This window comes from Diadema setosum, chromosome 8 (genome assembly GCF_964275005.1).
Source record: "Diadema setosum chromosome 8, eeDiaSeto1, whole genome shotgun sequence".
Lineage (NCBI taxonomy): Eukaryota > Metazoa > Echinodermata > Echinoidea > Diadematoida > Diadematidae > Diadema > Diadema setosum.
This window is the reverse complement of record NC_092692.1, coordinates 31,571,072-31,582,422: the sequence shown is the minus strand read 5'-3', so window position 1 is coordinate 31,582,422 and position 11,351 is coordinate 31,571,072. Positions and strand designations below refer to the sequence as shown.

General features: G+C 40.0%; 12 non-coding genes across 12 annotated transcripts; 7 read left to right on the top strand and 5 right to left on the bottom strand.

Annotated features, from left to right (window-relative positions):
- Window positions 1-6,143: 6,143 nt before the first annotated feature.
- Window positions 6,144-6,218, bottom strand: Trnaa-ggc (transfer RNA alanine (anticodon GGC)). Its single transcript has one exon. It is a non-coding gene; the product is annotated as a tRNA-Ala (tRNA).
- A 1,560-nt stretch (window positions 6,219-7,778) lies between these two features.
- Trnaa-ggc (transfer RNA alanine (anticodon GGC)) lies at window positions 7,779-7,853 on the bottom strand. Its single transcript has one exon. It is a non-coding gene; the product is annotated as a tRNA-Ala (tRNA).
- A 252-nt stretch (window positions 7,854-8,105) lies between these two features.
- On the bottom strand, window positions 8,106-8,180 carry Trnaa-ggc (transfer RNA alanine (anticodon GGC)). Its single transcript has one exon. It is a non-coding gene; the product is annotated as a tRNA-Ala (tRNA).
- Window positions 8,181-8,432: 252 nt separating this feature from the next.
- On the bottom strand, window positions 8,433-8,507 carry Trnaa-ggc (transfer RNA alanine (anticodon GGC)). The gene has a single exon. It is a non-coding gene; the product is annotated as a tRNA-Ala (tRNA).
- A 252-nt stretch (window positions 8,508-8,759) lies between these two features.
- Trnaa-ggc (transfer RNA alanine (anticodon GGC)) lies at window positions 8,760-8,834 on the bottom strand. Its single transcript has one exon. It is a non-coding gene; the product is annotated as a tRNA-Ala (tRNA).
- A 276-nt stretch (window positions 8,835-9,110) lies between these two features.
- Window positions 9,111-9,185, top strand: Trnaa-ggc (transfer RNA alanine (anticodon GGC)). Its single transcript has one exon. It is a non-coding gene; the product is annotated as a tRNA-Ala (tRNA).
- Window positions 9,186-9,437: 252 nt separating this feature from the next.
- Trnaa-ggc (transfer RNA alanine (anticodon GGC)) lies at window positions 9,438-9,512 on the top strand. Its single transcript has one exon. It is a non-coding gene; the product is annotated as a tRNA-Ala (tRNA).
- Window positions 9,513-9,764: 252 nt separating this feature from the next.
- Window positions 9,765-9,839, top strand: Trnaa-agc (transfer RNA alanine (anticodon AGC)). Its single transcript has one exon. It is a non-coding gene; the product is annotated as a tRNA-Ala (tRNA).
- A 252-nt stretch (window positions 9,840-10,091) lies between these two features.
- Window positions 10,092-10,166, top strand: Trnaa-agc (transfer RNA alanine (anticodon AGC)). Its single transcript has one exon. It is a non-coding gene; the product is annotated as a tRNA-Ala (tRNA).
- A 252-nt stretch (window positions 10,167-10,418) lies between these two features.
- Window positions 10,419-10,493, top strand: Trnaa-agc (transfer RNA alanine (anticodon AGC)). Its single transcript has one exon. It is a non-coding gene; the product is annotated as a tRNA-Ala (tRNA).
- Window positions 10,494-10,745: 252 nt separating this feature from the next.
- Window positions 10,746-10,820, top strand: Trnaa-agc (transfer RNA alanine (anticodon AGC)). Its single transcript has one exon. It is a non-coding gene; the product is annotated as a tRNA-Ala (tRNA).
- A 252-nt stretch (window positions 10,821-11,072) lies between these two features.
- On the top strand, window positions 11,073-11,147 carry Trnaa-agc (transfer RNA alanine (anticodon AGC)). The gene has a single exon. It is a non-coding gene; the product is annotated as a tRNA-Ala (tRNA).
- Window positions 11,148-11,351: the final 204 nt, after the last annotated feature.

Sequence of the window (11,351 nt, the reverse complement as noted above, 5' to 3'; positions counted from 1 at the left end):
AAGATTTTCTGTATTTTTTTAAATCAGACAATAAATGATTGAATCTTGAATCTTGAATCTTGAATGTTTTTGGTTCTCTCTTTGTTGCTATACAGACATGACAACAACCACACCAGCGGACGATAACGGTACGTTGTGTCCAGGAAAAAGTAACCAGGACAATCGACCCGAAGCACGTGTTTTAGACAAACGTGGATTTAAAGACATGGCCCTCGGGATCTGTAGAGATATCATTTTAAATGGAGTGGGGTTCACCATCATGAGTGTTTTGTTCTTCGCGAGGCGATATTAAGGAAGACACCTCATCAGGGTCAGCAGGGGAGCAGTTTTATCGGCTAGGATGGCTGGTTTAGCAGAAACAAAACAAAACAAAACAAAACTAAACTAAACTAAACAAATAACAAAAACAACAACAACAACAACAATGTATGCAATACAATGCATCAAGATGCAATATGGATTTGTATAACTTGGTCAAGCATACATGACTGTATTGTACACTGTGTCTTCCCAGATTCAATGAATACGTCCATTGAAAATCGTCGAACAATCCAGTTCAATCTATAGAAAACAGGAAAAATATTCTTTCCATTTTTTTTTTTTTTTAAATGGGCATCTTGATCCCTTTGGCCCGAATTCACGAAGGTGGTACAAACAAAACCATATGGTTTAAACCATGGACAAAATCCATGGAGCGCCAAGTGTCGCACGGAATATTTCGTTACGAAATTGGTGATTTCGTCGATAAAATGACAGGTTTCGTTAACGAAATTATCATTTCGTGGACGAAATGTTCATTTAGTTACAAAATGATAATTTCATCGACGAAATGACTGATTTCGTGACGAAATATTCCATGCGACACTTGGCGCTCCATGGTTTTTGTCCATGGTTTAAACCATGGTTTCATTTGTACCACCTTCGTGAATTCCGGCCTTAATGTCGAGTTCTTTACCAGCTCTTTGAGAATTGAAATTGGTGTTTTTACTTTTGGCTTTAAGAAAGGAGGGGACAACGTTATTCTTTACCGAAGATGTGATACTATAAGTTTAATTCAACCCATACAGTGCATTGCATGATAATTTAGCAGTAGATTTAGTACAAAATCCCGGAATTTTCTGCCAAGTGTCACTGTCTACTGTCACTTGTTGCGATGGTAACTGCCTGCTAGGTATCGGTTTCAAGTCTACAGCGCACGGCATTAGTAGCCATGGAAGACTGCTAGAATATCATCACTCTTCCTAGCTAAACTTGTACATTGTAACTTGATAAGAAACGTAAGAAAAGCCTTATTAAAACCGGATTGCCATCAGTTACGTACACCTATTAATGGTTTCGGTGTTGGAATGTCATCATGAGCAGATTCTTCTCGTGACAGTCACTAAAATTGAAGAAAAATATGCCAACGGGTATTTCCTGTCGAGTGTGTGAATGAATCTTCCGTTGCTGCAGCCCTATATACGTGTATGTATTCACAGTTGCAATGTGCGGTTCAGAGTTGCTATCAATGACTGAGTGTGAAACCATACACTGTGTGATTTTCACAAGAGAATACAGGTTCAAGTGTATTAAATGTACTTCAGGCATTCCAATTACTCCAGACCTTTCAAAATGTTGATAGCCAGCAGCTAAATGATGCAAGGTCAACAAATTTCTCTAGGGTGGATTGGACATAATAAGTGTCATGTCACGATTACATATGCCCTATTGTTACTACATGTCACAGAACATTTGCAGAAGTAGGGCCTAATTACAGTAAGGTTTGTACATACAATGTATATCAGTGCACTCCTGTTATAATGAAGACATCCGAATCCATTCGGTCTTTTATGTAGATTTAATTGTAGTTCCAAAATTGCTCCATATCCTGGTGAATGGAGGTGATTTCAAGTTAATCAATATCATGTTGGCTCTAATTACTGAGATGTGATATATTATTGGGATGAGTGCACATGCAGAAGAGACTATTTACAGAGGTTTAATGATACATTTCTCGAAATTGTGAAATAAACCGAGGAGATATAGACATTCATGACTATTGTGAGTGACACATTCGCACTAGTAAGGATCATTATTGTAGCGATATTACTTGCTTTACGAAGGACGTAAATGACCGATCGACTAAGTAATTAAACATTCCCCATTACCTGTCATTTTGTACGACAGTCAGTGACTCTGGGTATTTTCATCAAAACTTTGATAATATTCTATAATAGATGCTTTGTTTTCATAAAGCTCTGCTGTAGGGGAACAAGAGAACGTTTCCATACACGTATTAATATTCTATTGTTCTTAGTTGAAACATCTGTTTGGTGTGTAAAACAGCTGAGCATGGAATCCACTACAAACTCAGTCTTACAGTTTGATGTATTTACACTGTAAAGAATTTGATTGTACTGGCTACAACTGCTTTCACGTCGTGATAATGACAATACAGCAATAAATTTCATATGCGTGTTTTAGTTCCTAACTAGATTAAAACTCTATAGTAAGACTAGAATTCTATACAAAGCAACAGATATCTGTGAATGAAGCAGAATTGAAAAATTATACGATATTATGCATCACAATCGAGATGTTTTATCAATAACCTTGATTAAACTATTGGCTATGCGTTTTGAATTTTGCCAAGACTGACCGGTGCCAAGAAGGCATAGTGTGGTGTCAAAACAAGGAGTAACTTATATACGAAGCAGGTCAATACCAGCCGTATATATCTGTAAAGCAAAATAAAACATCATATGGATAGGTAAGAGGGAAAAGCAAAGAAAAAAACCCGCCGTCTGCAAAATCCACTGTCCATTTAATGGGGTTTGACATGTTTGAAGAAAACGTTACATGTTTTGATATTTGGACAATGTAGAGATTCAGTACCCCATTAAAGGAGGAAAATGATGCACATTATTAAAAAAAAAAAGAAAGAAAAATGTCAATATTAGGTACACTGTACATTTAAAGCCATGTCCACTTCTCTTAACCAAATGCATGTATGTTATATATATATATTATATGTTATTTATACTATAACAACATACGAACGTGTGTGAAAATCATCGTGACCCAACGAATTTATATAAAGTGTATTATGTAAAGGGTAAAACAAGACAAGGAAAAAATAGATTGTCATGTTGAGAATAAAACACGTATATGATTATTTTTTTTTTAATTTCAATTTTCCTAAGTTAAGGTATCATTATCAGTAAATTCGCAAATTTATGAGGACAAAAATGAGGCTAAAAATAAATGTCGAAAAACCCTAAGCTGTGAAGCCACCGAAATAATGTCATAACGTAATACCATTTCCAAAACTATTCAACAACTTTGGTTTTGCGCAATTGTAAAAACCACAGTATATAACTGTATTATTATTGGTCGTTATAATGTTGCATTGATTTTGTATAGCTTTGTATAATGTAAATTAATGCTATACTGTAATGTAATTTTATTTGAAATTATTGTATAAAGGGAAGTGAAGTTAAATGAATGAATAAAATTCCTCTATTGATTATTGTTACGAGCACACTCTAGAATGATTATATATCCTGCTGCATGTTTATTTAACTTACAGATAAATTGGATCCACACGTACATGAAATAGCGGAACCCGAATGGTGATACGCCGTTGACTATATTGACACCACTATGAGTTAGCAGCCATGTTGGTGTTGTGGCCAATGTTGTGGCCATGGGTATTTAGTGAGTCATACATGGAGAAGGAGCAGATGCAGAGCTGGGATACATTGACATTGTTGAGTGAGAGGGTGACGATCAGTACTACAGCTGAAGGAAAAAAATAGTGAAGATGAAATGGCAGGAATGAAATGAGGGCTTAAATTACAAGCGTTTAGGAATGGAATTGATAGATTAGAAATACTGGTGTCAATGAGAAGCACGGAAAGAACGAAATGTATAAATTCGGTGTATAAATATATTTTCATGTGCTTTATGATATCAGTGATTAAAAAAAAAGTAGGAGACAACTTCATTGGTGCAAAGAGAATACTGATGTCATATATTCTAAAGAAAAAAGACCTCTAGGCTTCTGTTACCATGGTTACACAAAACAGAAAATCTAACATTATGTTGGCATTGTAAACAGTGAAAGCAGTCTTATTACAAACAATTGTGGTAAAACGCCAAAGGGGGGGAGGGGGGGATTTCAAAGGGGTCATACCACGAGATAATCATCCATGAGGCATACGACCCATGAGTTCGACTCCCATGAGTTCGAAAAAAGTCCATGAACCGCACAGCCAACGAACCATACATAACAGTTCATGAGCTCAACACGAGGCAAATAAGGCCTACTAATAAAGTATCATAAGTCCGATATTAGGCAAAAAGGACCACGAGACCGACATTACATCCCCATTCCGCAAACAATATAATTATATGTACTAAGTAGATAGGTCCCTGGGCTGCCACGTGTTCAATCTCTTGCTTATAGTGGCAGTCCTTCTTCCGCATAATTTCGCAGGTAATCATATTTTGGAAATTTGGTAATATGATAGATTTGTTAATGGAATTAATTTACATATTTATTTTCTTTCTATGAATCATGTACATTGTAATCTGCTTACTGATATTTTATGTGATATTACTGAAAAGAATCTGGATTTATGTATGAAATTGTGTTGGAAGAAAAATAAATCAAAAAAAAAACATCATGGAGCTTAATGTGTTAAGTCTCGTGGGCCTTTTTTTTTTTTCTTTTAGTGTCAACTCCTGGGCCTTGATTGCCTAGTGTCAGACTCAATGGGCCTCATTTTACCTTGTGTCGAACTCGTGGACCTTCTGTAAACAATTTCCAGGCAGTTTGAGATACGGGTCATAAGAACAGAAAGGCGAACAACGAGAGACGAGGAAACGAAGGATCCTTTGATTAAAACCTACAACACCCATCAGACAGCAGCATCACGTTCACGTTCATTTCAGTTTTATCCCTATGTATTTTGACCCAAACAATGCTAAAATACATTGTGGAGAGTATTCATGTAAATTACCAATGAAAGCTGATAAATGTTTAGGCGTGTTATGTGCAGTTGATGAGAGTAAATAGCTGTGTAGTTATTATCTCTATATATTTTGACCCAAACAATGCCAAAATACATATGGAAAGTATTCGTGTAAATGAAAAATGAAACCTGATAAATGTTTAGGCGTGTTAGGTGCAATTGATGAGAGTAAATACCCGTGTAACTAAATACACATAATATTGGAGGCTTGATTCAGTTGTAAGTTTGTCATAGATAATAAAAAAAAAATATTACAAGGTCGTACAGAATCCGACTGTAATAAAAAAAAAAAATACATAACTATGTAGCGAGGTGTAAAAAGGGTCTCCGAATATCAGTTGATGATGGTAAGTATAGCTCGGACATTAAAGAAAACGAATAAAAGGGATAGGATATAGGGTTCAGAGAGCGGGCTTAGGGTACGTGGGGACATTAGAAAAAGGGGAAAAGAAGAGGGACATTATTTTGAGAGACAATGGAACAAAGACATACATGTAGCTAGAAAAGGGAGGATGTTGGGAGTTTATGTTTGACAAGGACGTGAGGTGTTTGAGGAGAATATTGTGGTATTATGAGTTACGAGTAATTTCGGAACCGGTTTAGAGGAGAACGGTAAAGGGCTCGCGCAGAAAGGTTTTACTTTATATAAACAGCGGGAGGAAGAGTGAATATCATGTTAGTTATGGAAACCAGACACAGTAGGTTACGCAGGTGAGAGGAAAGGATCAATTTGGAGACATACAAGCGGAACGGCTATATAGGAGGGGTGTCAATATTTAAAGTGGAAGAAATTAATGGTTATGATTGAGTAGCAGATTTGGAGGAGGAATTGAAAGATAAGTTTAATAGGACAAGTACAGCAGGCTGATTTGGGGGATATGGGAGAGCAGAATAATATAGGCAGGACAAGGATACCAGTGGTATAGAGTTGGGAGGACTCGAGGCGGGAGGACTGGAGGCTGAGATGCCTAATCTCAAATTATTGGAGTGTCCTCCGTATTCCGGAGCGACCTGTTGGAGGCCAGCAGAGAAACTTGTGACAATTATATCAGTTTGTAACAAATAAAGACAGAATAAACTGACCAGAAAGAATATAAATTATTAGTGGAAAAGTGAGCAAAGAAAATGGGATTCCATCGGGATTCGAACCCGAGACCTCCGGATTGCCAGACCGGTGCTCTACCGACTGAGCTATAGAAAGCCCTAGTGCAGTGTTCGTCCCAGAAACCCTTAATTCTCAATGCTCGGGTGGTCAGAAGCTATAGCAGTGTGTTTGTGTGTGACACACACGCACACACTTGAACCTGGCATAAACCCGAAGGATAATTCAACTTGGGGATAAATGCGAGGGATCACCGAAGTGATGCAGCTTTTTTGAGTTTGTAACAAATAAAGACAGAATAAACTGACCAGAAAGAATATAAATTATTAGTGGAAAAGTGAGCAAAGAAAATGGGATTCCATCGGGATTCGAACCCGAGACCTCCGGATTGCTAGACCGGTGCTCTACCGACTGAGCTATAGAAAGCCCTAGTGCAGTGTTCGTCCCAGAAACCCTTAATTCTCAATGCTCGGGTGGTCAGAAGCTATAGCAGTGTGTTTGTGTGTGACACACACGCACACACTTGAACCTGGCATAAACCCGAAGGATAATTCAACTTGGGGATAAATGCGAGGGATCACCGAAGTGATGCAGCTTTTTTGAGTTTGTAACAAATAAAGACAGAATAAACTGACCAGAAAGAATATAAATTATTAGTGGAAAAGTGAGCAAAGAAAATGGGATTCCATCGGGATTCGAACCCGAGACCTCCGGATTGCTAGACCGGTGCTCTACCGACTGAGCTATAGAAAGCCCTAGTGCAGTGTTCGTCCCAGAAACCCTTAATTCTCAATGCTCGGGTGGTCAGAAGCTATAGCAGTGTGTTTGTGTGTGACACACACGCACACACTTGAACCTGGCATAAACCCGAAGGATAATTCAACTTGGGGATAAATGCGAGGGATCACCGAAGTGATGCAGCTTTTTTGAGTTTGTAACAAATAAAGACAGAATAAACTGACCAGAAAGAATATAAATTATTAGTGGAAAAGTGAGCAAAGAAAATGGGATTCCATCGGGATTCGAACCCGAGACCTCCGGATTGCTAGACCGGTGCTCTACCGACTGAGCTATAGAAAGCCCTAGTGCAGTGTTCGTCCCAGAAACCCTTAATTCTCAATGCTCGGGTGGTCAGAAGCTATAGCAGTGTGTTTGTGTGTGACACACACGCACACACTTGAACCTGGCATAAACCCGAAGGATAATTCAACTTGGGGATAAATGCGAGGGATCACCGAAGTGATGAAGCTTTTTTGAGTTTGTAACAAATAAAGACAGAATAAACTGACCAGAAAGAATATAAATTATTAGTGGAAAAGTGAGCAAAGAAAATGGGATTCCATCGGGATTCGAACCCGAGACCTCCGGATTGCTAGACCGGTGCTCTACCGACTGAGCTATAGAAAGCCCTAGTGCAGTGTTCGTCCCAGAAACCCTTAATTCTCAATGCTCGGGTGGTCAGAAGCTATAGCAGTGTGTTTGTGTGTGACACACACGCACACACTTGAACCTGGCATAAACCCGAAGGATAATTCAACTTGGGGATAAATGCGAGGGATCACCGAAGTGATGCAGCTTTTTTGAGTTTGTAACAAATAAAGACAGAATAAACTGACCAGAAAGAATATAAATTATTAGTGGAAAAGTGAGCAAAGAAAATGGGATTCCATCGGGATTCGAACCCGAGACCTCCGGATTGCCAGACCGGTGCTCTACCGACTGAGCTATAGAAAGCCCTAGTGCAGTGTTCGTCCCAGAAACCCTTAATTCTCAATGCTCGGGTGGTCAGAAGCTATAGCAGTGTGTTTGTGTGTGACACACACGCACACACTTGAACCTGGCATAAACCCGAAGGATAATTCAACTTGGGGATAAATGCGAGGGATCACCGAAGTGATGCAGCTTTTTTGAGTTTGTAACAAATAAAGACAGAATAAACTGACCAGAAAGAATATAAATTATTAGTGGAAAAGTGAGCAAAGAAAATGGGATTCCATCGGGATTCGAACCCGAGACCTCCGGATTGCCAGACCGGTGCTCTACCGACTGAGCTATAGAAAGCCCTAGTGCAGTGTTCGTCCCAGAAACCCTTAATTCTCAATGCTCGGGTGGTCAGAAGCTATAGCAGTGTGTTTGTGTGTGACACACACGCACACACTTGAACCTGGCATAAACCCGAAGGATAATTCAACTTGGGGATAAATGCGAGGGATCACCGAAGTGATGCAGCTTTTTTGAGTTTGTAACAAATAAAGACAGAATAAACTGACCAGAAAGAATATAAATTATTAGTGGAAAAGTGAGCAAAGAAAATGGGATTCCATCGGGATTCGAACCCGAGACCTCCGGATTGCCAGACCGGTGCTCTACCGACTGAGCTATAGAAAGCCCTAGTGCAGTGTTCGTCCCAGAAACCCTTAATTCTCAATGCTCGGGTGGTCAGAAGCTATAGCAGTGTGTTTGTGTGTGACACACACGCACACACTTGAACCTGGCATAAACCCGAAGGATAATTCAACTTGGGGATAAATGCGAGGGATCACCGAAGTGATGCAGCTTTTTTGAGTTTGTAACAAATAAAGACAGAATAAACTGACCAGAAAGAATATAAATTATTAGTGGAAAAGTGAGCAAAGAAAATGGGATTCCATCGGGATTCGAACCCGAGACCTCCGGATTGCCAGACCGGTGCTCTACCGACTGAGCTATAGAAAGCCCTAGTGCAGTTTCCGATGGAATCCCATTTTCTTTGCTCACTTTTCCACTAATAATTTATATTCTTTCTGGTCAGTTTATTCTGTCTTTATTTGTTACAAACTCAAAAAAGCTGCATCACTTCGGTGATCCCTCGCATTTATCCCCAAGTTGAATTATCCTTCGGGTTTATGCCAGGTTCAAGTGTGTGCGTGTGTGTCACACACAAACACACTGCTATAGCTTCTGACCACCCGAGCATTGAGAATTAAGGGTTTCTGGGACGAACACTGCACTAGGGCTTTCTATAGCTCAGTCGGTAGAGCACCGGTCTGGCAATCCGGAGGTCTCGGGTTCGAATCCCGATGGAATCCCATTTTCTTTGCTCACTTTTCCACTAATAATTTATATTCTTTCTGGTCAGTTTATTCTGTCTTTATTTGTTACAAACTCAAAAAAGCTGCATCACTTCGGTGATCCCTCGCATTTATCCCCAAGTTGAATTATCCTTCGGGTTTATGCCAGGTTCAAGTGTGTGCGTGTGTGTCACACACAAACACACTGCTATAGCTTCTGACCACCCGAGCATTGAGAATTAAGGGTTTCTGGGACGAACACTGCACTAGGGCTTTCTATAGCTCAGTCGGTAGAGCACCGGTCTGGCAATCCGGAGGTCTCGGGTTCGAATCCCGATGGAATCCCATTTTCTTTGCTCACTTTTCCACTAATAATTTATATTCTTTCTGGTCAGTTTATTCTGTCTTTATTTGTTACAAACTCAAAAAAGCTGCATCACTTCGGTGATCCCTCGCATTTATCCCCAAGTTGAATTATCCTTCGGGTTTATGCCAGGTTCAAGTGTGTGCGTGTGTGTCACACACAAACACACTGCTATAGCTTCTGACCACCCGAGCATTGAGAATTAAGGGTTTCTGGGACGAACACTGCACTAGGGCTTTCTATAGCTCAGTCGGTAGAGCACCGGTCTAGCAATCCGGAGGTCTCGGGTTCGAATCCCGATGGAATCCCATTTTCTTTGCTCACTTTTCCACTAATAATTTATATTCTTTCTGGTCAGTTTATTCTGTCTTTATTTGTTACAAACTCAAAAAAGCTGCAGCACTTCGGTGATCCCTCGCATTTATCCCCAAGTTGAATTATCCTTCGGGTTTGTGCCAGGTTCAAGTGTGTGCGTGTGTGTCACACACAAACACACTGCTATAGCTTCTGACCACCCGAGCATTGAGAATTAAGGGTTTCTGGGACGAACACTGCACTAGGGCTTTCTATAGCTCAGTCGGTAGAGCACCGGTCTAGCAATCCGGAGGTCTCGGGTTCGAATCCCGATGGAATCCCATTTTCTTTGCTCACTTTTCCACTAATAATTTATATTCTTTCTGGTCAGTTTATTCTGTCTTTATTTGTTACAAACTCAAAAAAGCTGCATCACTTCGGTGATCCCTCGCATTTATCCCCAAGTTGAATTATCCTTCGGGTTTATGCCAGGTTCAAGTGTGTGCGTGTGTGTCACACACAAACACACTGCTATAGCTTCTGACCACCCGAGCATTGAGAATTAAGGGTTTCTGGGACGAACACTGCACTAGGGCTTTCTATAGCTCAGTCGGTAGAGCACCGGTCTAGCAATCCGGAGGTCTCGGGTTCGAATCCCGATGGAATCCCATTTTCTTTGCTCACTTTTCCACTAATAATTTATATTCTTTCTGGTCAGTTTATTCTGTCTTTATTTGTTACAAACTCAAAAAAGCTGCATCACTTCGGTGATCCCTCGCATTTATCCCCAAGTTGAATTATCCTTCGGGTTTATGCCAGGTTCAAGTGTGTGCGTGTGTGTCACACACAAACACACTGCTATAGCTTCTGACCACCCGAGCATTGAGAATTAAGGGTTTCTGGGACGAACACTGCACTAGGGCTTTCTATAGCTCAGTCGGTAGAGCACCGGTCTAGCAATCCGGAGGTCTCGGGTTCGAATCCCGATGGAATCCCATTTTCTTTGCTCACTTTTCCACTAATAATTTATATTCTTTCTGGTCAGTTTATTCTGTCTTTATTTGTTACAAACTCAAAAAAGCTGCATCACTTCGGTGATCCCTCGCATTTATCCCCAAGTTGAATTATCCTTCGGGTTTATGCCAGGTTCAAGTGTGTGCGTGTGTGTCACACACAAACACACTGCTATAGCTTCTGACCACCCGAGCATTGAGAATTAAGGGTTTCTGGGACGAACACTGCACTAGGGCTTTCTATAGCTCAGTCGGTAGAGCACCGGTCTAGCAATCCGGAGGTCTCGGGTTCGAATCCCGATGGAATCCCATTTTCTTTGCTCACTTTTCCAATTATATCAGTTATAACAATGGTGGAGATATACCGCAGATATTGGGAACCTGATTATTTCACTAACGTAAAAACGGGAAGTGAAGGTCACCTCTGTCCTCCAATATCATACATGTACAGTGTTTGTTTTGTTGGATAGATACTTTATTTTCAGCAAATCAATATACAGTGTATACATAAAT